Below are 13976 nucleotides of genomic sequence, written 5' to 3'. Positions count from 1 at the left end.
GGAAGATCCATTCCTGTCTCCCTCATCTTATAGGTACCACCTTCATCTGAGAAGTGAGTCTTTTGGAACAGACTCTCCATTACTTAATGTGACTTTGGATGTGACCACAATTACCTTCTTCCTACTGAGAGGAGAAAAGCTGACAATTCATTGACTCAACACTTTTCATACAATCTTTTTTCTCATCCCACATGCCAATTGTCAGATTCATAAAAATACATACAAAATGGAGGGAAATTGTAAGATGTCAGCTGTAGTATACTTGTTGAAAACCCTGAGAGGCTTTTGCCTTCCAGATATTTTCTGACTCATCATGAACTTGGGGCACAGAACTTTGGTCCTTAGTTGCAGGTCCTGATTATGACTTTCCAAACAATAGATAAAGGTTCCATTTAATATCTTCCAATACAATGAACATAGAGTTAGTGACTTAAGAGATTTCCCAAAGACAGATGATATATAGTCCCTGACCTTTGAAACTTTTAAAATAATTTTGGAGTCATGACACACATACACACTTGTTAATGCACACACGTACACACAAGGAACTTTAGCAAGACAACTGAGTAGGCTATGAGCTCTTATGGAGTTCTAGGAGCATGGGAGAGACTACTGATGTTGTGGTTCTGAAAAATTACAAACTAGAAGATAAAGAAGTCATTGGGATGACATTGTAGTCTGAAGGGACTCGGCCAAGGTCACGGTGTGGTGGCAGAATGTGTGAACAGGGTATACCCATGTGGCAAGCCTGACATCTGGCTAGTCTGGGAGGATCATACAAAGGACTCAGAAGCAGCCAGGATTGGAGAGTCTCAAAAGGTGGCCAAGCAGCTGAGCAGCCATATGGTCACTTGAGCTAAGACAGGACATTAGGATGGCATAAGCAGAAGAGTTGGGGAAATGCAGAAAGTCCAAGTCTTTCCTTTAATTCTGTCTACATCAGAGTCAGGAGAATGGTTTCTTCACTTTAGCAGACATCTAGATCCCATTCCTGGTGAACAATCTGGCTGAAACCATCACATGGGGCCAGCTGAGCATTTGCAGGCACCCAGAATGCTGGGGCAGAATCAGCCAGACTCCAACCCTCTGGATTATTTTTTTTTTAATTTTTGCACCTAAATCCACAGCTCTGCTTTCCATTGTGCTTTTGCTAGCAGATGTCATGACTCAAAACAGGCTTAATGCTTTTCCTCAGCTCTGCAGAGTTGTCAGATGCCTGGGACATGTGGCTTTTCAAGGTCTCTCAGTGTGATGCCATGCCAGAAGATTGAGAGAATACTGGGGGGACAAAGAGGTGAGGATACTACCAAGATGTCCAGGAACCTGCTTCATAGATCTCCCATTCGGGGTCAGGAAGACAAACAGTTCTTTGTCAGACACTTGAATTACTTCTAATCTCACGTGATTCTGACTCCCTTCTCCATGGAGGATCGGGTAGACAACAGTTGTGTCCAGTTCTTGGGATCTCACTTGTTGAAGGACAACTGTCTGGATCCCAGAGGTCATGACCATGACAGAGAGATAGGATATGACAGTGCCAAGAATCTTATCCTGGAGCTAACTATCAGATGGATGAGGCTGTTTCTAGGTTCTGATCTCAGAAGCTGGGCGTGAGCTATGGGCATAATGGTAGCCACCAGCTAAGTGTAAGATGTGGACTTTTTTGCAGATAAGAGATTCTCTTTACAAGGGAATATTTACTCTGATGTAATAGATGAAAAAAGAATGTTTTCTTAATTCCTTAAGTTCTGCCTCTGTAGTTAGCTCAAGAGAGAGAGAGGACTGTACCATTAAAATAAAATTCCTGAGGCTCACACAGGAAACAATGAGAACTGAAGTTTGGGACCTTCATCTGGTTCAGGATCAAATTAAGCATTTTAGGTTTATTTTTACTGTAAAGAAGAGGTTCTGAATCCCAAGAGGACAGGGCAATATATGTGACAGACCTGTTTACTGGTGAGATAGATAGCTTTCTTCTAGCACGAGTTCCCTTACACAGGAATAATCCAGGTACTTGTTAAAAGACACACACCCAGTGGGAAAAACCCAAGGACAAAAAAGAAATGAAGAAATCAAAAACCTAAATCTTGCACTATTTACAGTAATCATAGTGTTGATGATCGTGTTGCTACTCTTATTTTAAGATTACTGTGTGTGTTGTGGAATAAAACAAGCAATTATGTGATATTCTAATTTTACTATCCCAGGTGTCCTTGAGAACTGGGATTATAAGTGTGGGGAAAGGGAGATACAGTTGAGATACAGAAAAATAAAAGTGTTAGATTTAAGGAAGTATTAGTATAATCCATCATGCATTTTGTTTTAAAACAAATAAAACCAGAAAATATCTCCTAATTTTGTGCAATGAAAAGTTGTAGAAAGTCCTCAAAATGTTAACCATAGCTAGCACTTAGATTTCATTTTTAAGATTCTCTTTCCTGGTAAAGAAAATGAGGCTCCTTGAAGCTAATTGAAGATCCATCGGAAGGAGGAAATGTACAAGATGAGCCTGGAGGTTTTGCCATCAAAAATCAAAGAGGGTTTGCCAGGCCTGGTGGCATATGCCTGTAATCCCAGAGGCTTGGGAGGTTGAGGCAGGAGGATCATGAGTTCAAAGCCAGCCTCAGCAAAAGTGAGGTGCTAAGCAACTCAGTGAGACCCTGTCTCTAAATAAAATACAAAATAGGGCTGAGAATGTGGCTCAGTAGCCAAGTACCACTGAGTTCAATCCCTGGTACCCACCCCCCAAAAATCAAGAGGGTCATGTAGAAAGCACTGAGGCCCACTGAAAGTGAACTGGCATAAAAAAAAAGGGATAAATAAATTTTGATATGCATTGATGTTAGAATAGATGGAAATATACTGAGAGCATTTAGATCCACCACCAAATTCTTGGTGGCAATAATAGTTTAAAAATTGTAACGAAGCTCCATTTAAGGAGGCATCAAAGAAACTCTTTGTTTTGAAAACTGGTGAGGTAAAAGAATCAAGTATGTATCTTGCCTTTCCCATGTGAACTGCATAACCAAGTAATCAGTCAATGTGGGAAACTTTCTCTTTATTAAAGTGTCCCAGGTAATGAATGAAGAAAAGGTGATGGAATTAGAATATCGCCATTTGTCATCTTTCCTGAATTAACACTCCAGACATTGATTCTCAGCAGCTGCCAACATAACGAAGAGACTGCCAGGCACTCTGCAACCCTAAACAGGACTCCCAGTCACCTTTGATTCTGCTTGCCAAAAAAGGCACCCAAATCAAACCTTGATCTATTGACAGAAAAGACTGAGATTATGCATGACATTGTGGGAATGTGACCAACTCATTCTCCATGGGCTGGGGGGGTGGGAAAACAAGAATCTCCAACACATACATTTTAAGTTTTTTTGCAACAGTAACAAAGCTATAAATTAAGAGATCTAAGATATATATATATACTAATTAAACACTGGATTCTACTTCAAAAGCATGTTTTTAAAAAATGTTTATGAAAATTCCAGAATTAATTTATAATAGCAATGAGACAAACAAAAGCTGATTTGAAGTTTGATATTAAGAGATTATTATTATATTTGCCATAATAATATTGGAGCTGGAAGTGGTGTTAAGCTCTTAACTTTTGGTTTGGACATTATTAAAAGCAGCTTTTAGCTTGGAGGTTGCTAAAAGCAGAGACTGAGATCAGGACCTGGATTCAAGTCGTTTACCAAGAAGCAGGAGGAGGGATCAGGGAGAGAAAGACAGAGAAACAGCAACAGTCAGTCCAAGGGTGCACTAGCAGGCCACAGCAGTGGCCTCTGAGAAGGGGACACATTACCCCCTGAATCATCCTTCTGAAAAAAAGAGAAGCTGAAACATCATCTCCCAGCTGCCGTCCTCCACATGAGCTGATAACTCCGGGGCTGGTGACTCCACACATTTCAGAGAAGGTACTGAGGCAGAAAGTGGCAACGCTCAAGGCACACACTTTTGGAGCCACGTTGTCACTGTCAGAGACTCTGGGCTCCCATAGAAACCATGGCCACAACAGCAGCTAAAATCAGAGACAGGCAAGTAGATGTGACAGAAGAGCTCCTACTATGGATTTGTATTGTACTATTTACTAACAAAATGCTGGGGGCCTGGGATTGGCTTCCAGGTGATATGGAGGGGGGTGTACAAAAGTAAAGAAATGAGTGACCAGGAGAACAACACATCTGTTTCTGCAGAGTAAAAGTACAGGGAATTTTAGTACAGTAGGTCTGTCTCCTTTTGTTTAACATTTTCCATAACAGAAAGTTGGAAGGAAGGAAGGAAGGGAGGAAGGGAGGGAGGGAGGGAGGGAGGGAGGAAGGGCCGGCTAGAAAAATATGACATTAGCAAAGAATCTCTTGCTCAAGTGAAAATATACCTAATGCAAGGGCATTTGCTGTGTTAGCACACAGTAAGTGCTCAGTAAGTGCTAGCCATCACATCATTATTATAGAAACTCAAGGGACAAGGAGGCCAAGAAAGGTAAGCAGCCCAATCAGGTTGACCTTGGCCCCAGGGTTTGGGCTCAAGTGACCTCATGTAGTACTTCTTAGGGATTCTGCTCATTTGACATATTTTGAAATGATCAGAAGAAAAAGAAAATACAATAAACTTCATGCCACACACGCACATCTGCAGAGGACACTGGTAACTGAGATGGTATCTGTTTGCCCAGCATATTTCCAGGCTCACCACTGAAGGAGAGAGTGGGATGACACCCCCCTATTCACCTCTCAGCAGATGCCATTATCCAGGGGCTGAGGGAGAGGGCCCAGCCTGGAGTCTGGCAGGAAATGAGAGCATCAGAAATGGTGGAAATTGCTGTGCTGCTGTTACTACTGAAGTTTCTAGGAATCATTTCCCCTCCCTTGGCAGTGAGGACTCCATGAATAGTTGGCCTCGAACTCTATTGTTTTTTAGCTTTTTTTTAGTTGACACATAATAATTACAGGTCATGTTTCAATCTTTGTATACATTGCGTAATGATCAAATCAGGATAATTAACATATCCATCACTTTATACATTTATCATTTCTTTGTGTTGAACATTCAAAGTCCTCTCTTCTACCTCCTTTGGAATATATAGTACATTATTATTGACTGTAGTCACCCAGTGTTCAAAGGAACACCAGAACCTCTCTCTCATCTCACTGTACCTTTGTATCCACTGACCCACCCCTCCCAGCCTCTCCTCCCCCACCCTCTCTAGCCTCTGATCACCATTCTCCTCTCTACTTTTATAAGACCAACTTGTTCAGGTTCCATATGTGGGTTCTTCAATGAGATCTAGTCCTCATCTGAATACCTTCTGTCTTGGAAGGGCCAGCGTGAGATCTGCAAAACATCAGTGAAGAACCCTGTGAGCTGCTGAGCACCATGAGATGGACCCCTTCTCATAAAACCTTGACCAGCTAATGTTGTTCAGGAAGTGCAAGACTCCGCTTTCCCATTCTTTGAGGCTTAACTAGAAACCTCTTCCTATCTCCCTGGTTACAGTCTTTCTAATGTGCATCCGCTCGGCTAGCTGCCTTAGAAACAACACTGAATTGTGGCAAACTTGACCACGTTATGCCTGAGACCCATCCACAGCTCCACAAGAGAGGAACCAAAAGCACAGACGTCACTTGAACTTATAACACTTCCGAAAAGCATTTTGACTAATCAATAGTAATTTTCTTTCTTGTCATTTACCTCTTACACATGAAAAATTGGGTTCCAGGAACTGTTTGGCTGTATGAATATTCTAATGAATTAATCTTTTATTCCATTTCTCTTGTTTATAGAAATCTGGTATGAACTTAGTGTAGAAAACCCCTATTAGTCAAGTCCAAGTTCATATTCAACCATTTTAGCATTCCAGATGAATGTTAGAAATGGTTCCTAAATTACATTTATTGACTAAATCTTATCCCATTTATTAAGCTATTTTGAATAATTTCTGTGTAAGGGAGAGAATGCTTCTTCGTTAAAAAGTTTTCTCTGTCTCTCTCTCTGTGTCTCTCTCCCTCTCCCTTTCCCTCTCTCTCTCTCTCTCTCTCTCTCTCTCAGCATCCCCCTCCCTCCTCTATTGGGTCACCCTTTAATATCTGATGAGAACCATGAACTTTCATCTTCTGAAAGTGTAGGTACACTCAGGTTCTCTTTGCTTCTTTGCTTGTTTGTTTATGCTCCACAGGTCTTCCAAAGCACATTCATGGACTCTGGGGGGTTCCAGAGATACCAAGTTAATAATAACAACTGGTTTAGATTTTCTCTGGTGACTGAATGGTCAACTCTTTCAACAAAATCAGTGGTTCTGCATGCTTCCAATGGTACAAGCATAAAATGGTGTATCCCAAGGTTCACAAGCCTCTCCTAGAAACCACTCACTGAATTTAGGCTAAATTCACCAAAACTGCACATGTAAATTAACTGAAGATAAATATTTCCTTTTCATAAAGGGGCCACATTGGAAAATTTTCACTCTCCCTCTCTGTAGGACGTGGTTCACTGGTAACTGTCACTTCTACCCACTCAGGGCTGCTTCTTGGGGTTTTATGGAGGGAAACTGACTTATCACAATCAAACTGAAGTTTCAGAATTCAGAAGAAAATTGACACTTAGATAAGGAAGCACTAAATCAGGGGGACAAAAATTAAGGATTGGAGCTTCTGAGAGAGAGAAGTACATCACAGGCAGTGTGAATCCTAATTTTGTATCTTCTAAAAGCATTTGAATCCAGTTGGATCTCTTCAGTCAAGACCCTTCATTCCTAATTTGAAAATAGATGAAAAACATACTGAACACATGAGATTTATGAAATAGATGTGGCACTTTAAAGTCATGTCTCCTTAGCTAACATGCTACCCATAGTCATTTTCCTCTCTATGAGTATATAAACCTATCAAGATAAAAAATAGTGACAGTCCTATTCTGTTTCTCCCATTGTTTAATTATAGCTACATGTCAAACTAGTTGATTGATTTAAAGAAAACTATATAACTCTTCTGTGCTTCAATTTCTTATTAATGTCTACCTGGCTTGGAGTTTGCAGGTAGTCAATTAGATTACCTTTGTAAGGCACTCAGTACTTTATATAACATGAATATAATATCAGTTGAATGTAGACAGTAATGAAAGAGGTATATTATCAACCTAAAATAACCACTAAAATGGCAATGAAAAAATTAAAATGGCAATGAAAGGTTTAGCTACTCAGTCAATAAAGAAAGTTTAAAGGGAACCACAAAATAGTTACAGAATATTAAAAATATTTATATAATATTTTAAAATTCATAGAATATTAAAAATATTAAAAAGAAAGCAGAAATAGGGGTAAAGGTGAACAAGATAAAAAGTAAATGGAAAGATGATATATTTAAACCTAGCCACAACAATAATCACATTAAATGTAAGTACTCTAAACACCACACTTAAAAGATAGAGATTGACATTTTGGATTAAAAAAATAAAGACTGAACTACAAATTGCCAATATGAAATGCATTTCACATATAAATGCACAAAGAGAACAGTAAAATGATGGAAGACAATATACTTTCCTAAGATTAATCAAAAGAAAGCTGATTTATCAATATTAATGTCGGACAGAATCAATTTTAGAGTAAAACAATATTACCAGGAATAAATACATTCATTTCCTAATGATAAAAGGATTGACTCATCGTAAGTATGTAACTATGCCAAGCCTTGGTGCACCTGTCAAACATGAAACAAAACTTGAGGAACTGTAAGCTGAGACTGACAAATGCATAATTTTAGTTGACACAGCTCAATATAGGGATGTAGTTTAGTATCCTTTTCTCAATAATGAATAGAACAAATAGATAAAATCAGTAAAGATATAGAAGATATGAACACTAAGGATTATTATGACTTCATTGATACTACAGAATTTTCCAACCAACAACAGCAGTATACACATTCTTCTTAAGAATAGATAGAAACTGAGTTACACCATATTGTAGATCAAAGAAAGCCTTAAGAGAACAAGGGGAAAATAGGAATTGGGTTTCTGGGAGGAGAAAGCCACCACCTAAGTCATACAAAATATCTTCTGAAACACGTGGAATTAAATTAGAACTCAATAAAAAATATCACTGGACAAAAACCTCAAAATACTCAGACACCACACAGCACACTGATAAAAACCCATAGGCCAAAAATGGCATCCAAAGATAAACTAAAAAGTATTTTTTAACTAAAAGAAAATAAAACACAACAGATAAAAGTTGTGAAGTATTGCTGAACAGTACTTAGGGGGAAATTTAGAAGTGACTATATTAGAAAAGAAGAAATGTCTCAAACTTATGACCTCACCTTTCCCCTTAATAAATTATTTTAAAAGAATGGGAAGGTAAGTAGAACAAAGGAAATAATCAGAATAGAAAATAATTACAATTAAAAACAAAAATACACACAAATTAATTTATAGATTTAAGATCATCATAATTGGAATTCTAACAGAGCTTTTTTTTATAAAACTTGATAAGCTGACCTAAAATTCAAATATACATTCAAAGGACCTAAGATAGCCCCCCAAAAAATGTTTTTAAAAACAAAATAGGAGAATTAACATTATCTAACTTTAAAATTGAAAGTACAGATGCATTAACCGGGACAGTATGTTACTGGTATAAAGACTGGCAAATAAACTTTGGATCCTCCTTTTTTCATAGATTCCTATTTGCACATTCACCTACTTGCTCAAATTTACATAGGGCATGAGGAAACTTTTGAGGTAAGAAATATTTTCACTTGATATTGTGTACGATGATAGTTTCACAGATGTATAGATATGTCAAAACTTATTCAGTTCTACACTTTAAATATGAGCAGTTTATTGTATGTCAATAAAGCTGTTTTAAAAAATTAAAGAATCAGTAAATATTAACATCTGCTTTCTATCATGCCAAACTGAGATTTTCACACATCCCTGAGAGTTTACTCATTTGCAGAGGCTTTGAAAATAGCAAAATAATGCTACAGAAAACACTAAATAGAATATAAAATTTCCTATGGTGTTTATATTCCCAGTCAGCAGTCAATCATATATATATACAAAAAACTAAAGGAAATATCTATTTCTCTCTATCTATAGATAGGTAGATAGACAGATAGATAGATAGATAGATAGATAGATAGATAGATAGATAGATAGATAGATAGATAGATAGATTGATTCATTTTCTTATAGGGAAAGCAGTTTGGGGTAAAGCAAAGATGGTTTTATGTTGCATTTACTTAATTCTCAGATACATTCAGGAGGATCCATATGTTCTAAATGCGAATAATTTAAAACAGATAATATCAAAATCTTTCACCTCCTGATCTAAATGTCTTTCAGAGAAAGATATAACAATGGTGAGAATACAGTACAAACTGTAATGATATGGTGAGATATCATTACAAACTCACACGTAGTTTGATACAGATAAAGAAACAATTGTAGATATGTTTATATATACAAATTAGTATTTGTGCAAAAGTGTCCTTAGCACTGTTCTCCAGGGACTCTAAGTAGCAACAAGCACTTAATGGGTTTCTAACAGGTCTTGGTTTCTAACCTCATTCTCCAATAAAGGAATCAGACTCCTTGTAGGAAGGACTGGTTCTAGGACTAGGGTGGAGAAAAAAAAAAGAGCAGGAGAACAAAGAACCTCATAGCGCCAGAAAGCAAGAAAGTTCTCAAACAATAAAAGGGTAGGGTTTGTCAAAGGGACACAGGAGCCAATCTGAAAGAGATTCCAATGGCTAAAGCTAGAAAAAAAATGACTAAAATAAACAGCATAATATTGGATCATAATTCAAAGCCCATACTAATGCAAATATGTTATTGAATAAATAAACATATGGAGGGAAGCATGCCTACTTTACAGAATTCAAAATAATATATGTACATACTCCAATTTCCAGAAGATAAAGTTTAATTCCTATTCCAACCTTGAATATGGACTGACCTTTGAAATCACTTCCAAAAAAATGAATCTAAGAATGGAAAAATAGCACCTTCACAATGGAGGGTTCTGGCAGACACCAACTTAACTAAGTGAACAAAATTAGCATCACCAATGGCAGGTCATGCTGTTAGCAGGGATGCCCTGATGTTATGTGAGGAGAAGGGCACTCCACTTCTGTGGCATTCTCCAAAATTCACAGCCCCAGTTTTCTAACTGTGAGGAGAACATCCTAGAAACAAAACTGAGGGGCAGCTGACCTTATAGAAAAATAAAAGAAAAGAAAAAGAAGGACTGAGGCTCTGGCAACTGGCACAGACCAAAGGAGGAGACATTGGACATAAATACAATGTGGTATCCTGGATGGAATCCTGAAACCGAAAAGACATTAGTGGGAAAACAGCTGAAATCCAAATGAAGTCCAGGACTTAGATCATAGTAATGTCCCATTATTACTTTCTTAGTCTCAACAAATGAACTACTGTTATGTGAGAGATTGGGTTGGGGAAATCTGGGTGATGGGTGTGACAGAAATCTCTGTATTCTTTTGGCAACTTTTCTGTGAATCTAAAATAATTCCAAAATAAAAGTTTATTTTAAAAAACTCCATCTCTTGGTGAAATTGGGCCTATTAAAATCTTCACAGGAGTGACAGAAGGTTGTCACTGTGAAACTGCTCAACTGGATAAATGATTACTGAATTTTTGTTCGGCCTCTGGCATTGAGACTGTTCCTCTGAGTAGGAGGTAGAAATACAATTGTTCTCTTTCCTCTGGCCTCAGAAGTACCAGAAAGTGCATCTGCCCCTGAAATGGTACTGGCCACCCCTCACATCACTAGAGAGGAGATGATCTGAAACAGCTGTGGACTACATGTGCCATCTCTCATGGCAACTGGGGCCACCAAGGTCCAGGCCTGCCTATGGGTCACAGCACAGGATTTTGATAGCCTAAGGGATGGCAGGTGGGGAGGGGAGCTGGCTGCTCCCAAGCTCAGTGAATCTTTTCTGTTTAAGTAATCTGGGCAGCCAGCCAACTCGATATTTTAAATATATCAAGAATTTTGAAAAACCAGCCTTGGATGTACTCAAATGCATGTCATCCTTCCCAAGAGGCAGAATCACATGCTTATCCAATTTGCCAGATGACAATTTGGCCATCTTGCTGTCTGTATCTCAAAAACCAATTTGCACAGACTCAAGGCTCATCCTGAGTGAAGCTAGGTGGACATGTAGGTGGCCCCTGCTCTCACTTGGTAAGTTCTGCTTTATTTTTTAGCATTTTAAGAGAAGACCCTGTTTCCCAACGATACAAGTTGCCCAATCAACTTCAAATTACATCTCTGGCAGGGTCACTAATCTCACACCAGCTCTGAGAATTAATTTGTGACAAGCTTTAAGGAGAGCCCAGCATGCACCCTTATAATCCATCACTGCATACGCCAGCTGAGCTCCTCCACAACTTCATTAAACATCTTCATCACAGTGACCCACTCTCGATGCCAAAGTCTTAGCAATTCAGGAAACATTATTCAACCAAACGATCTACATTTAAATTCTTCAGACAAAACTAGCCCCTTGGAGAGCAATGTCCAATTTCGAGAGCCCATAGTCCGTATCAGGACTGTTTCCTAGGAGGTCAAGTTTTACCAAAGGCCATGTGATAATGTACATCTGCTGTACCCTGCAGACCCTGCCTGGGTGTGAGTGTGGCCCTCTACATAAGCCCCTCTTTTGTCTTCGACTCCCTCACTGACACCAGCCCTCAATATTTGGTCATGGATTCACCCTTCTTTTGGAGACACTTGACCTAGACTGATGAGGTGCCCCCATTACCCTCTGCTCTTCTGCCAGATCCTTGACTTGGATTCGCCAATCTCCTGTCATCAGAAGTATGTACAGGAAGATGCTCAGTCCTGGCATTTATTAGGGACTTGCTTTTATTTTAGGCAAGAGAAATTCTCTTTATTTACCATGATACTATGTGGCTTCAGATTTGTTTGTTATAAATCAGTCTTTATCTCAGCTGGTATTAACTTAATTCAAAAGAAGCTCATGTCCTTGGCAGACAAGGCTGTCATCTCTCAAGACTAGGGGTGTGGAGATGAGAAGTCAAGGACAAGACCTGGAACACCATAGGAAGCAGCAGAGGGAGAGGAATATTGCCCTCCATTCCCCACACAGGGGAGGAGGACCTGCTGTCCCAGCAGAGGGGCCGACAGTGACATTCATCCTGGGGCGAGCACAGGGTACAAGAAACTCTCACAGCAGCCTGGGCAAAGAAGCACCATCAGAAGTAACAAAGCTAACCAAATTATGGGAAAGGGGGTGGGGCGGGATGGGGCCTCCTCTGCCGCTGGTTTGCTTCATCCTGAGCTACATTTCACTCTCGCTTCTGTAATTTCACCAAAGTTTTGTTCCTTCAGGGCTTGTCCTATCATTATGTAAATCCAAGTTTTATTTCAAGGGAAGCTTTCTGAAATTGCATCTTTAGATATTTATTCTGGACAATTATTTCCTGTTTATTCCTTGGGGGGATCACAATAGTGCATATTTGGGGTTTCATTCGCCTGTCCACTATCTATCATTTTCTGACTAATTTGATTTAATCCTTTCTTCAATTCAACTTAACGTTGTTTATTTTTCTTATTTCTGCTGTCTTATGTTTTTTATTGTGTTTTCTGTAAAGTCTGTTTTCCCTTGTGTTTACAATTTCTCCTTCATTTCAGTGATGGTTTATGCAACCCCAACTTCTCCTCCACCACAGACATGCACATGTGCGCGCACACACACACACACACACACACACATACACACACACACACACACACACACACCTATATGCATTCTTTCCCAAGTTCTGACCACACTATTACATATTTTTTCTATTACACTATTACATATTTGAACCATTAAAAATGGTTCAAATTTGCTTCCCAATTTACATCAGGTCTACTATAACATGTTTTCTTGTTTTTCGCCATTCTTCATTCTAATCTTTACTTTTTTACTCTTGTAATATCTCTGTATAGATCTTGTACCTGTTTCTTTTTCACTATTCATCACTAAAGGAGGAAAGATTTTTCTGGATGAGCTATTGAGTGGTGGTCCATCCACATGAGGGCAGGCCTGGGCCATACTCCAGGCTAAATGTAATTCTTTTTATCTCTCTATTCATTTATGAGATTTTAGAGGTTTAATTGTTTTAAAATATTTATTTTTTAGTTATAGTTGGAAACAATACCCTTATTTTATTTATTTATTTTTATGTGGTGCTGAGGATCGAACCCAGGACCTTGCACATGCTAGGCAAGCACTCTACTGCTGAGCCCCAACCTCAGCCCCTTACAGGTTTAATTTATCCAATGGAGAGAAACATCTATGAAGTTTCTCAAAAAGCAAGGTTTTGTCTCTCTTCTTTTTTATCTATCTTCACCAGAAATGAAATTGACATTTTTCTCCCTTTTCTTGATGCTTTTGAGATGCTTTCCAGGAAGAAAAGGGGGGAAATATTGGCTTTATGCTGGTCTCTGAAGCCAGAAAGTCACTTAGCTTCTCTGAACTTCAGTGTCCTCTATTAAATGGAGATGAAGTGAACAGGACGAAGCATACAGATTCCCCTGCACCAGGCCTGGCACATCACACATAGTTACTGGGTGCTTACTATTATTATTGTTGGGTCACAGCTACAAAGCCATAGACTAGGGGTCTTAGAGGCAGGGTCCTGCAAGAAGACAACAGACATCTATCTAGGTCTGAGAGAGAGCCCTCCCACAACAGAACCTGAAAATGCCATATACTTGCTTTCCCAGACCCCTTTAGTCGTTGGGCATGGACATAGGACCAGAGTGCATAGTGACGGCCTCAACTTCGAATTGGGGGTTAGTGGCATGACATTGCTGGGACTGCTAAGAATTGAACTTGTTCAAAGATAGTGACAATGGCAACGGCTTCAGTTTTAGATGCAGTTTGGGTACCAGTTCTAGGCCCATAATCCAGCATCCTCTCAGT

This window comes from Callospermophilus lateralis, chromosome 15 (assembly GCF_048772815.1).
Source record: "Callospermophilus lateralis isolate mCalLat2 chromosome 15, mCalLat2.hap1, whole genome shotgun sequence".
In the NCBI taxonomy this organism is placed as follows: Eukaryota; Metazoa; Chordata; class Mammalia; order Rodentia; family Sciuridae; genus Callospermophilus; species Callospermophilus lateralis.
The sequence above is the reverse complement of the archived record's forward strand: the minus strand, read 5'-3'. Positions refer to the sequence as shown.